The sequence below is a fragment of the Scyliorhinus torazame genome, chromosome 1 (assembly GCF_047496885.1).
Source record: "Scyliorhinus torazame isolate Kashiwa2021f chromosome 1, sScyTor2.1, whole genome shotgun sequence".
Taxonomy (NCBI): Eukaryota; Metazoa; Chordata; class Chondrichthyes; order Carcharhiniformes; family Scyliorhinidae; genus Scyliorhinus; species Scyliorhinus torazame.
This window is the reverse complement of record NC_092707.1, coordinates 133,346,113-133,359,096: the sequence shown is the minus strand read 5'-3', so window position 1 is coordinate 133,359,096 and position 12,984 is coordinate 133,346,113. Positions and strand designations below refer to the sequence as shown.

General features: G+C 49.8%; 1 protein-coding gene across 8 annotated transcripts in view; it reads left to right on the top strand.

The window, feature by feature from the left end:
• mecr (mitochondrial trans-2-enoyl-CoA reductase) overlaps positions 1–12,984 on the top strand; it is a 371,444-nt gene that overhangs the window by 218,362 nt on the left and 140,098 nt on the right. The window lies entirely within an intron of this gene.

Below are 12,984 nucleotides of genomic sequence, written 5' to 3'. Positions count from 1 at the left end.
GTGAACTGTGGGCGCCGGTGGGGAAGGAGAGGGAGCTGCGCCATTAGGGGCGGGGCCGAGTGGGAAGCGGGGGCTTTGCTCCCGCGCTATGGTAATTGTGGCGGGAAAAGGGGGCGCAGGAAGGAGGGAGCCTTACACAATGGGAGGCTGAGGATAAACGGGGGAAGCCGAGGTCAGCCAGATTTTGCTGACTTCTGGAAGCAACATGGGGGGAGCAATCACGCTAGAGGAAGATCTAGCGAGGGGGGGGGGGGTAACTGGGTTGCTGCTGTTAAGGGGAAGGGGGAGCTGCTACGGGATGGGATGGTTGGGACGAGAGGACACCGTTGGGGGGACAAGTGGGTGCGTGGGAACCGGGTGAGGAGCTGGTCTAAAAAAGGGGATGGCTAATCGACGAGGGGCGGGGGGTGGTAAAGAGCCCCCCAACCCGGTTGATCACGTGGAACGTGAGAGGGCTGAATGGGCCGATTAAGAGGGCAAGGGTACTTGCGCACCTAAAGAAATTAAAGTCAGGTGTGGTCATGCTGCAGGAGACACATCTGAAACTGGCGGATCAGGTCAGATTACGAAAAGGATGGGTGGGACAGGTATTTCACTCGGGCTTGGATGCGAAAAATAGAGGGGTGGCAATATTAGTGGGGAAACGGGTATTGTTTGAAGCGTGGGCCATAGTGGCGGACAGTGGGGGTAGATACGTGATGGTAAGTGGCAGATTGCAAGGTGAGGCGGTGGTTCTGGTGAACGTATATGCCCCGAACTGGGATGATGCCAACTTCATGAAGCGTATGCAGGGGCGTATCCCGGACCTGGAGGCGGGAAAGTTGGTAATGGGGGGAGACTTCAACACGGTGCTGGATCCAGGGCTGGACCGGTCCAGGTCTAGGACCGGGAGGAGGCCGGCAGCGGCCAAGGTGCTCAAGGACTACATGGAGCAGATGGGAGGAGTGGATCCCTGGAGATTTACTAGGCCTAGGAGTAAAGAGTTCTCCTTCTTCTCCCATGTCCACAAGGTGTATTCTCGGATAGACTTCTTTGTCCTGGGAAGGGCGCTGATCCCGAAGGTGGCCGGGACGGAGTACTCGGCTATAGCCATTTCGGACCATGCCCCACATTGGGTAGATCTGGAAGTAGGAGAGGAAAAGGAACAGCACCCACTGTGGAGATTAGATATGGGATTGTTGGCGGACGAGGGTGTGTGTGTAAGGGTAAGGAGATGTATCGAAAGGTATCTGGAGACTAATGACGATGGAGAGGTTCAGGTGGGAGTGGTCTGGGAAGCACTGAAGGCGGTGGTCAGAGGGGAACTGATTTCCATAAGGGCCCATAAGGGGAAACAAGAGAGCAAAGAGAGGGAGAGATTGTTGAGAGAAATTTTGAGGGTGGATAGGCAGTATGCGGTGGCCCCGGATGAAGGACTATACAGGGAAAGACGAAGGTTGCACACGGAATTTGATTTGTTGACCACAGGCAAGGCGGAGGCACAATGGAGGAAGGCACAGGGAGTGCAGTATGAGTACGGAGAGAAGGCGAGCCGGTTACTGGCCCAACAACTGAGGAAGAGGGGGGCGGCGAGGGAGATTGGAGGGGTTAGGGATGAGGAGGGTGAGATGGAACGGGGAACGGAGAGGGTGAACGGGGTGTTTAAGGCATTTTATGAGAGGCTGTATAAGGCTCAGCCCCCCGGAAGGGAAGGAGGGAATGATGCACTTCCTAGACCAGTTGGAATTCCCGAAGGTTGAGGAGCAGGAGAGGACAGGACTGGGAGCATAGATTGAGGTGGAGGAGGTGGTAAAAGGGATTGGGAGCATGCAGGCAGGGAAGGCCCCGGGACCGGATGGGTTCCCGGTGGAATTTTATAGGAAATACGTGGACCTGCTGGCCCCGCTTCTGATGAGAACCTTTAATGAGGCCAAGGAAAGGGGGACGTTGCCCCCGACGATGTCGGAGGCGACGATATCGCTGCTCTTGAAAAGTGACAAAGACCCGCTGCAGCGTGGGTCTTACAGGCCTATCTCCCTCCTGAATGTAGATGCCAAGCTTCTGGCCAAGGTGATGGCAACGAGGATGGAGGATTATATCCCGGGGGTGGTACACGAGGATCAAACGGGGTTTGTTAAGGGGAGACAATTGAACACTAACATACGGAGGCTGTTGGGTGTGATGATGATGCCCCCGCCGGAGGGGGAGGCGGAGATAGTGGTGGCGATGGATGCAGAGAAAGCATTTGATAGAGTGGAGTGGGATTACCTGTGGGAAGTGTTGAGGAGATTTGGATTTGGAGAGGGGTTTATTGGATGGGTTCAGCTTCTATACAGGGCCCCGGTGGCAAGTGTGATTACAAATAGGCAGAGATCCGACCACTTCCGTCTATACAGAGGGACAAGACAGGGATGTCCTCTGTCCCCGTTACTGTTTGCGTTGGCAATTGAGCCACTGGCCATAGCGCTGAGGGGCTCTAGGAAGTGGAGGGGAGTACTTAGGGGAGGAGAAGAGCACCGGGTGTCACTATACGCGGATGATTTGTTGTTGTATGTCGCGGACCCAGTGGAGGGGATGCCCGAGATAATGCAGACACTCAGGGAGTTTGGGGAATTTTCAGGATATAAATTGAATATGGGGAAGAGTGAGCTGTTTGTGATGCACCCTGGGGAACAGGGCAGGGGAATAGAAAATACGCACTAAGAGGTTCGGCTCAAGGGTTCACCAGGCGGTGGCAACCGTTCCTCGACTATCTCGCAGAACGATAAGGGAAATGGGAAAGGTAGCAGCAGAAACCCAGGGGGGAGGGGGGGGGGGAGGGGAGGGCCCATCCGGGCCCTCAGGGGTTTTGTACAGGTGTTTGTATATGAGTTATTTATATTGGATTTTGTGACTTTATTATTTTGGATATTGGCTAGTTTTTATTTTTGTTGCTGGCAGTTGCCGTCTAGTTAATATATTATTTATTCTTTTTTAAAAAACGGTCATCATCATTATTTATATTGTTTTAAAGTTGCAAAAGGGGAAAATTTTGTACTGTCTTTGTTTGACCGAAAAATTTGAATAAAATATATTTTTAAAAAAAGGAATGAGACTGGACCAGCCACTCAGCATCAACTGTAAGTATAACAACGGCAAGTCCTCCTTACTAACATCAGGGGACTGGCCCTACACTCATCCCTGGAGCATCTCGACAACAAGGACTCCAACATCAGGGGCGAGATTCTCCACACCAGCGCCGGTTGGGAGAATCGCCTGGGCCGCCAAAATTTCCAGGGACGCCGGTCCGACGCCCTCGCGCGATTCTCCCAAGCGGCGGGAACGGCCCTGTCGAGTTCCGCAGGCCGGAGAATAGCCGGAGACACACAGAATGGTGATTCTCCGGCACCCCCACTATTCTCAGGCCCGGATGGGCCGAGCGGCCAGGCCAAAACGGCGGGTTCTCCCGGCGCCGTCCACACCTGGTTGCTGCCGTCGGGAAAAGCGCGTGAACGTTGTGGGGGGGGGGGGGATCCTGCACCGGGGGGTACCTCAAATGGGATGGCCCGCGATCGGTGCCCACCGATCGTCAGGCTGTCCTCTCTGAAGGAGGACCTCCTTCCTTCCACGGCCCCGCAAGATCCGTCCGCCATCTTCTTGCAGGGCGGACTCAGAGAGGACGGCAACCACGCATGCGCGGGTTGGCGCCGGCCAACCTGCGCAGGTGACGCAGTTATGCGGCGCCGGCCACGTCATCTATGCGGCGCCACCTTTACGCGGCGACAAGGCCTGGCGCGTGTAGATGAAGCGGCCCCGATCTTAGCCCATTGTCGGGGCCTGAATCCGTCGGGATCGGGGCCGTTTCGCACCATCGTGAACCTCGACGCCGTTCACAACGGCGTGGGCACTTCGGCGCGGGAGTGGAGAATCCCGCCCCAGATTCCTACTTTTTTGACTACAGCTTCACCTTCAACACCATAATCCTAGCCAAGCTCATATCAAAACTCCAAAAGCTAGGATTTGGCTCCTCCCTCTGCAAATGGATCCTCGACTTCCTGACCCATAGACCACAATCAGTAAGGATAAACAACAGCACCTCCTCCACGATAGTCCTCAATACTGGGGCCCCGCAAGGCTGCATACTTATTCTCCTACTATACTCCCTGTCCACACACGACTGCGTGGCAAAATTTGGCTCCAACTCCATCCGCACGTTTGCTGACGACACGACCACAGTGGGTCGGATCTCGAACAACGATGAGTCAGAATACAGGAGGGAGATAGAGAACCTAGTGGAGTCATGTAAAGCCAACAATCTCTCCCTCAATGTCAGCAAAACTAAAGAGCTGGTCATGGACTTCAGGAAGCAAAGTATCGTACACATCCCTGTTTGCATCAATGGGGCTCAAGTGGAGATGGTTGACAGCTACAAATCCCTAGATGTGCATATCACCAGCAATCTGTCCTGGTCCACCCACGACCAAGGCAGCACGTGGCACAGTGATTAGCATTGCTGCCTACAGCGTCAAGGTCTCGGGTTCGATTCAGGCCCCAGGTCACCGTCTGCGTGGAGTTTGCAGGGGCAGCACGGTAGCATAGTGGTCAGCACAGTTGCTTCACAGCTCCAGGGTCTCAAGTTCGATTCCCGGCTGAGTCATTGCCTGTGCGGAGTCTGCACGTTCTCCGTGTCTGCATGGGTTTCCTCCAGGTGCTCCGGTTTCCAGCCACAGTCCAAAGATGTGTGGGTTAGGTGGATTGGTCACGCTAAATTGCCCTTAGTGTCCAAAAAATGTTAAGTGGGGGTTACGGGGATATGGTAGATACGTAGGCTTCAGTAGGGTGCTCTTTGTAAGAGCCGGCGCAGACGCGATGGGCCGAATGGCCTCCTTTGCAGTGTAAATTCTATGATTCTATGAAAGCACCACAGCGCCTATACTTTCTCAGGAAACTAAGGAAATTCGGCATGTCCACATTGTCTCTCACCAATATTTACAGATGCACCATAAAAAGCATCCTATCTGGCTGCATCACAGCCTGGCATGGGAATTGCTCAGCCCAGCCTCTTAAGAAACTACAGAGAGTCCATGAACACCGCCAAGCCCATCACCTGAACCCGTCTCCCATCCATTGACTCTGCCTGCACCTCGCGCTACCTTAGGAAAACGGGCAGCATAATCAAAGACCCCTTCTACCCGGCCTATTCACTCTTCCAACTTCTTCCATCGGGCAGGAGATACAAAAGTCTGAGAACACGCACAAACAGGTTCAAGAACAGCTTCCCTGCTGTTATCAGACTCCTAAACGACCCTCTTATGGACTGATCTGATCTCTTCACAGATCTTCTCTACTGAGAAGTACTGCAATCCTGTATGCTTCACCCGATGCCTGAGTCTATGTATTTACATTGTGTATTTTATGTTAGCCCTGTGTATTTTCTTTTCATGTATGGAATGTTCTGTCTGAACTGTACGCAGAACAATACTTTTCACAGTACTTCGGTACACTTGACAATAAACAAATCCAATCCAATTGTGCCAAAATTGGAAGAGGTGTCTCACAGACCAGTCAAGCAGCCGCCTGACATAGTTATATTCACAGAATCATACCTTCCAGATAATGTTCCAAACATAACTTCACCACTCCAGACCCAGCAGAGGTGGTGACACAGTTGGCAGTCCTCAACATCTACTCTGGACCACATTAAGTCTTATCACCATGTACCATCCCGCCTTAACTGATGAATCGATACTCCTCCAAGTAGAATACAATTTGAAGGAAACACAGGGTGGCAAGGGCGCAGAATGTGCTCTGGATGAGGGGACTCCAATGTCCATCACCAAGAGTGACTCGGTAGTATCTCCACAGACCAAGCAAGCCGGGCCCTGAGTCTGCGACAGGTGGTGAGGGAACAAACGAGGGAGAAACATACTTGACCTCATCCAACCTGCTTACCGCAGATTTGTTTTTAAAAATCATTTACAATATGGGCATTGCTGGCTCGGCCAGCATTTATTGCCCATCCTTAGTTACCCTTCAGAAGGTGCTGGTGAGCAACAGTCCCTGATGTGTAGGTACACCCACAGTAATGTTAGGGAGTTAAAGGCAGCTCTCCATTACCTTCTCGAGGGCAATTAGAAATGGGCAATAAATGCTGGCCTAGCCAGCAACACCCACATCTCAGAAATGAATAAAATGAATGTTGGTAAAATCAACCACGTGCCATTTTTTTCACTGTGCAAGCCTCAACACTGATTGTCCATCCCTGTGCCAGTGGGGCCCAGCATCATACCTGAGCTCAATCCTCAACAATTGTGCTGTCACAAATAGCTCTTCTCAGCGGGCAAACTCAGTTAATTTTTCATTAGTTCAATTAATGCAGCACTGGCCATGAATGAAGCCATCATAATCTGTGTGACTCGTAGGTTTTGTCCAAATGATAAGTATTTTCTTCCACGGGTATGTTGATTTAAATATGTTCACCCCAACGAGGGCTTGTTGGAGCGATTGTAGCTCCCTTTCCATTCTGCAAGTAAGAACCAAAACTATTAACTGCTAAACATGTTTCATCACATTTTGCATCCACCATAAACAAAATTTGTATTTATAGTACCAATGTATTAACACACAATTATGCCACTGAGCTCTCTGAAGGATAGTACAAAAAAATGCAGTCATTGGGTAATGTGGATAGCCAGTATTTTCCTGTGATATATCAGTACTATTCTATTGCTCAAAGAATCTGTGATTTATAACAATTGCAGAATTGGAATCAGTGACATGAATTGATAGACCTTGGAAATGTTTGGTAACCATGGATAACTCCAGATATGAAGTGAGCCAATGGCTTAATGATAGTGTTCCTACCTCTGAAAAGATGTAGGGTTCAAAACTTACTCCAGGGTAGAGATTATAACTGTGGCCCTGAATTTTGGAATTATCGTCCAACATGGGTACTTTTATTTGGTGGGTGCGGATACCCTTCTTCCCATCCCTGATCTTATGAATTGCAGGAGCCTGTAAAACCCTCCAGCTGTTTCAGACTAACTATTCTATTGGCTTCCACGTTGACCCTTCTGGGGAAGGCATGTTCATGGAACAGTTTCTGTCAGGCTGTATACCATCCAACAACTCATTCACCTAAAACAGAAAAGTGCAAAGAACAAAAACAGCAACCATTCCAGATATGACTACCTTGATGAATATCTGGGTTACACCTGAAATTGAGTAAATGTAAATTAAGTGGAACAGAATGCTACCCAGCAAGATTTTGTCAAAGCAGATTTCAGCGTGTGGTGGCATGTCATAATTATGAATTAATATTTACATTATTGTAAATTCTATGCAAATGATATTTATTGTTTATGTTGTGAGTTTGAAACTTCTATGGACAAGGAATGTAATTTGCTGTGGGACTGGGAAAAAGCACAAAGATGAAGTCCAAGCTCCAGTTCAATCCTTTGTCCGACAGTCTGGATTGAATGAAATCTGTTGCTTTGCTTATTCCATTTGCACAGACTACTAATACACTTGCTGGACTGTGACACTATTGGATTTTATGTTGTCTTTATATTCTATAACTGCTTCAAATATTACTTGATTCTGTCAAAGCTACCCTAACCTCGGTTGTTGGCAAGATTCTAGAATCCATTGTTAAGGATGAGATTTCTAAATTCTTCGAAGTGCAGGGTCAGATTAGGACAAGTCAGCATGGATTTAGTAAGGGGAGGTCGTGCCTGACAAACCTGTTAGAGTTCTTTGAAGAGATAACAAATAGGTTAGACCAAGGAGAGCCAATGGATGTTGTCTATCTTGACTTCCAAAAGGCCTTTGATAAGGTGCCTCACGGGAGACTGCTGAGTAAAATAAGGGCCCATGGTATTCGAGGCAAGGTACTTACACGGATTGACGATTGGCTGTCAGGCAGAAGGCAGAGAGTTGGGATAAAAGGTTCTTTTTCGGAATGGCAACCGGTGACGAGTGGTGTCCCGCAGGGTTCAGTGTTGGGGCCACAGCTGTTCTCTTTATATATTAACGATCTAGATGACGGGACTGAGGGCATTCTGGCTAAGTTTGCCGATGATACAAAGATAGGTGGAGGGGCAGGTAGTATGGAGGAGGTGGGGAGGCTGCAGAAAGATATTTAGACAGTTTAGGAGAGTGGTCCAAGAAATGGCTGATGAAATTCAACGTGGGCAAGTGCGAGGTCTTGCACTTTGGAAAAAAGAATAGAGGCATGGACTATTTTCTAAACGGTGACAAAATTCATAATGCTGAAGTGCAAAGGGACTTGGGAGTCCTAGTCCAGGATTCTCTAAAGGTAAACTTGCAGGTTGAGTCCATAATTAAGAAAGCAAATGCAATGTTGTCATTCATCTCAAGAGGCTTGGAATATAAAAGCAGGGATGTACTTCTGAAGCTTTATAAAGCATTAGTTAGGCCCCATTTAGAATACTGTGAGCAATTTTGGGCCCCACACCTCAGGAAGGACATACTGGCACTGGAGCGGGTCCAGCGGAGATTCACACGGATGATCCCAGGAATGGTAGGCCTAACATACGATGAACGTCTGAGGATCCTGGGATTATATTCATTGGAGTTTAGGAGGTTGAGGGGAGATCTAATAGAAACTTACAAGATAATGAATGGCTTAGATAGGGTGGATGTAGGGAAGTTGTTTCCATTAGCAGGGGAGACTAGGACCCGGGGGCACAGCCTTAGAATAAAAGGGAGTCACTTTAGAACAGAGATGAGGAGGAATTTCTTCAGCCAGAGAGTGGTGGGTCTGTGGAATTCATTGCCACAGAGGGCGGTGGAGGCCGGGACGTTGAGTGTCTTTAAGACAGAAGTTGATAAATTCTTGATTTCTCGAGGAATTAAGGGCTATGGAGAGAGAGCGGGTAAATGGAGTTGAAATCAGCCATGATTGAATGGTGGAGTGGACTCGATGGGCCGAATGGCCTTCCGCTCCTATGTCTTATGGTCTATACATTTTCTTTCAGTTGAATTTTCTAATCACTAGACCTCTCCTAATCAATCATAAGAATGGTTACAGTGCAGGCGGTCATTCAACCCAGTGTTTATGCAAGGGCAACTCAGCTAGTCCCACTTATTTGCCCTTGCCTACATTACAACAGTGACTGTTTCAAAACCACTTCTTTGGCTGTAAAGCACCTTGGAAAGTCAGGTGGTCATGAAAGGCACTATATAAATGTGAGTGTTTCTTCTCTGTCGTTCAGCAATTCTTTTATTTTCAGGTGCTTTTCCTGTTCCCTTATGAAAGCCACAATTGAATCTACCTTCACCAGACTCAGATAGTGCATTCCAAACCTTAACAACTTGCTGCATCAAGTTATTTTGTTCACGCCACAGTTGGTTCTTTTATCAGTCATTCATCTTCTATTAGACTCTGATTCGCCCATTTCCAACTCCCCTCCCTCCAAACAATGCGGATCAGGGTGCAATGTGCCATTTTTAGGCTGCTCCAGCGCTAAGGAGTTCAGCCGAGAACCCCGGCATTTCCCGGGCAGTGCTAGGGGCAGTGTCCGGGCATTACCTCCCCTAAGCAATGCTCTCTCATGAGCACACCGAGCAAGTCTGCGTGCCAGATGAATGCCTTCGGATACCAGTTGGGTTTCATGTAGTTCTGCCCTCATACCAATGTGAATGGATTTTCTTTTTTTTTAAATATTTTTATTGAACATTTTAAAATTCCTATATAAATACAAAAACATATCATAAAAGCAAGAACGTCCCCCAAACCGCCTCCCCCCACCCCCACCATCCCCGCAACAGCTGACAATGTACGTGGAACGTGCCACTTGTAAGGGCCTCATCAGCCGATGGTACCTTTGGCAACAGGGACAGATGCCAGGGCCAGAGGCCCCCACAGGTGCCGGACATTGACGGGGCCAGGGCTGCGGGGGGAGAGGGAACATGCAGGGCAGGGTTCGCAGTGCCAACCAGGGCCACCGTTCCCCATTGGACCTGGCTGGGTAGGTGTGCCATCATCTGGGAGATGTGTTGTACTGTCCCTCTGCTCATCCACAGTCTCCGTCGGCATGTCCGGTCCGGCAGGTCCTCGAACGCCATGTGGCGCCAGTACACACAGGGCCTCGTGGCGCCTCCATGGCACCTCCTCCTCCTCAGCCTGTTGGGCGGCCGGTCCTCCAGCCTGTGCAGCCGCCACCTGCCCCTCTGCAGCTCGTTCCTCTTCTGCAGCTTCCCCCTCCTCTCTAAGCGGCCCTGCTCACACGGCCACAGGGAATCTCGCAGGGCTGTGGCCATCACCACAGTGGTCAGCATCGCAGGTTGATGTCCGAATGCCATTGTCTGCAGGGGGTGGAAGGCCAACATGTTAGCATGGCGCATACTCCCGTGCCCATCCAGGTTCCATGGGCTACACTATGGCCCCGGTTGGCACTGCAAGCCCCGCACATGCATGTCCCACCCACCCCACCACCCACCCCCGTACCCCCGCCCCGTCGGTATCCGGCCCCGTTGGTGCCCCCAGTCCTGGCGCCCGTCCCTGCTGCCAGGATTACCATGGCTGTCACTGCCCTCACTGCCTTGGGTGTGACCCCAGATTGCCCCTGGTGGTTGGCTGCCGGTTGGGTGGGATGTTCGGAGCCATGGGGGGGGGGGCACTGTGGTGGGGTGGGGGAGTGGGTGCACCCATATGGCTGGTGCCAGGGCCCGATGGTGATGAGGATCCTGATAATCTCAGACACAGAGATGGCATCGTTTGCCACACGTGTGGTTCACAGTGATGGGAGGGGGGGTTGTGAAGGAGCGGTTGAGGGGCTGGAGGGGGGAAGGGGTGTGGATGCTCCCATGGTGAGGGGGAGAGAGCTCTCTGGGGGGTGGGGTTGAGGGGGGAGGGCGGTGGGTGTTGGTGTCTACTCACTCATGCTGCCCAGTGTAGGCCATTGACCTCCCTGCACTGGAGGCTAATCGTCCTGGTCACACACCCCGAGCTCACTGCCTCCACCACCTTGACCCAGGCAGCACTGACTGTCCTATGGCTAACCCTCCTGGACCCTCTGGGGAACAGGACTTCTCTCTTGGCCTCCACAGCGTCTAGCAGCCTCTCCAGCTCTGCGTCCCCAAATGTTCGGGCTGGTCTGCTGGGTGTCAATGTTGCGAGCTGGTTGGGGTTGGCTGAACAAGTGCATCTTAAGTGCTTCTTGACCTTATTAGCGGGGGCTGGCGAGCACGGACCCGGCAAATCAGCTGGTGAGCCTTCATTTGCAGTAAGAAGCCGTGAGACCTCGTTAAGTGGACCTATTAATTTTGAATAGCATTGCTGGCCTCGCTGGGGCAAGTGCCGGGAAGCTCGTGACAATTCCCGCTCGCTAACATACTTGGAAATCTTTCCAGAGAATTGCACCCATCGTCTTGAATATCAACACAGCAGCTGCTGACTCCAGAGAAAAAGACCACAATGGTCTGCCAACGCAGAATCCAGAAGGACTACCGAGCTTGGTGTGAAACCATCCAGGCAAACAATCTACAGGATATGTATACAATTTACATTGTGTTTGGAACCTTAATCAATTTAGCCCGCCCTCCCACCTTGTTACTTAGACATACATGCGCACACAGACATACACGTTCGTGTGAACTCTTGAATGCATATGTATGTTTATTATTTTTATAAGATTGGGTATTAAGTACAATAAATACAATATCCTTCTCTTTTAAAATGTACAAGAAAACTTGTCTCTGTGTCTTTTACTGTTACCGCACTAAAACTGTTAAACACTCAGAATTTGGAAAATCTTAAAAACAACATGTTACAGCCAACCAAGAGGTGGAAAGAGAGGGGAGCCATTCTCCCACTTCTCACCTGATCATAACAGCTGTTCACAAGCTGTGCAATGTAAGAACAAAGATTAATCACAAGTCAGAGAATCATAGAAATTACAGTGCAGAAGGAGGCAATTTGGCCTATCAAATCTACACCGGCTCCTGGAAAGAGCACCCACTTAAGCCCGCACCTCCGCCCCAGCCCGTAACCCAGTAACCCCACCTAATCTAAGGGCAATTTAGCATGGCCAATCCACCTAACCCGCACATCTTTGGACTGTGGGTGGAAACCGGAGCACCCGGAGGAAACCCACGCAGACGCGGGGAGAACGTGCAGACTCCACACAGACAGTGACCCAAGCCAGGAATCCAACCTGGGACCCTGGAGTTGTGATGCAACTGTGCTAACCACTGTGCAACCGTGCCGCCCACTGAAGACTTAATTTTATAGATGCAACGTATTTCAAAAAGGGTTATTTTTGTTTAATACTTTTGTCGAAATTTCATTGCAGCAGATTTCAATTTCAGCACAAGCTCCCATTTGCTGGGGAAGTGCCTGGTTAGGATATGTAAAAAGGATGTTATTTTCATTGAACAGAACAATTTGTAATGGACTGATTTTGATATTTGTAGATTATGAGTTCAGCAATAAAAGTGCATGGAACTAATTAGCTTGTTTTGAAGAACCTGCGTACTCGCATAATTGACAGAAACAAATTATTTTTAATGCAGCACTTGACTCTATCTACCCTTCTTGTTTTCACTTTTTCATATGGAGAACTTAAATAATCTTTATCTTTATTGTCCCTAGTAGGTTTACGTTAACACTGCAGTGAAGTGACTGTGAAAAGTCCCAAGTCGCCACTTTCCGGTGCCTGTTCGGGTACACGGGGAGAATTCAGAATGTCCAAATTATCTAACAGCACATCTTTCGGGACTTGTGGGAGGAAACCGGAGTCCCCGGAGGAAACCCACAAAGACACGGGGAGAACGTGCAGACGCCGCATAGACAGTGACCCAAGTCGGGAATCGAACCTGGGACCCTGGCAATGTGAAGCAGCAGTGCTAGCCACTGTGCTACCGTGCCACCCATGCGGCCACTTAAGCGCATATGCAAACATTTCCAGCCAAATTAGTGACTAGGAGAAAAGTGCTTCTATTAATGTACAAATTTAAGTTGGACTGTTGTACCGACAGAAAATATTTTAAAATAATTTAAAT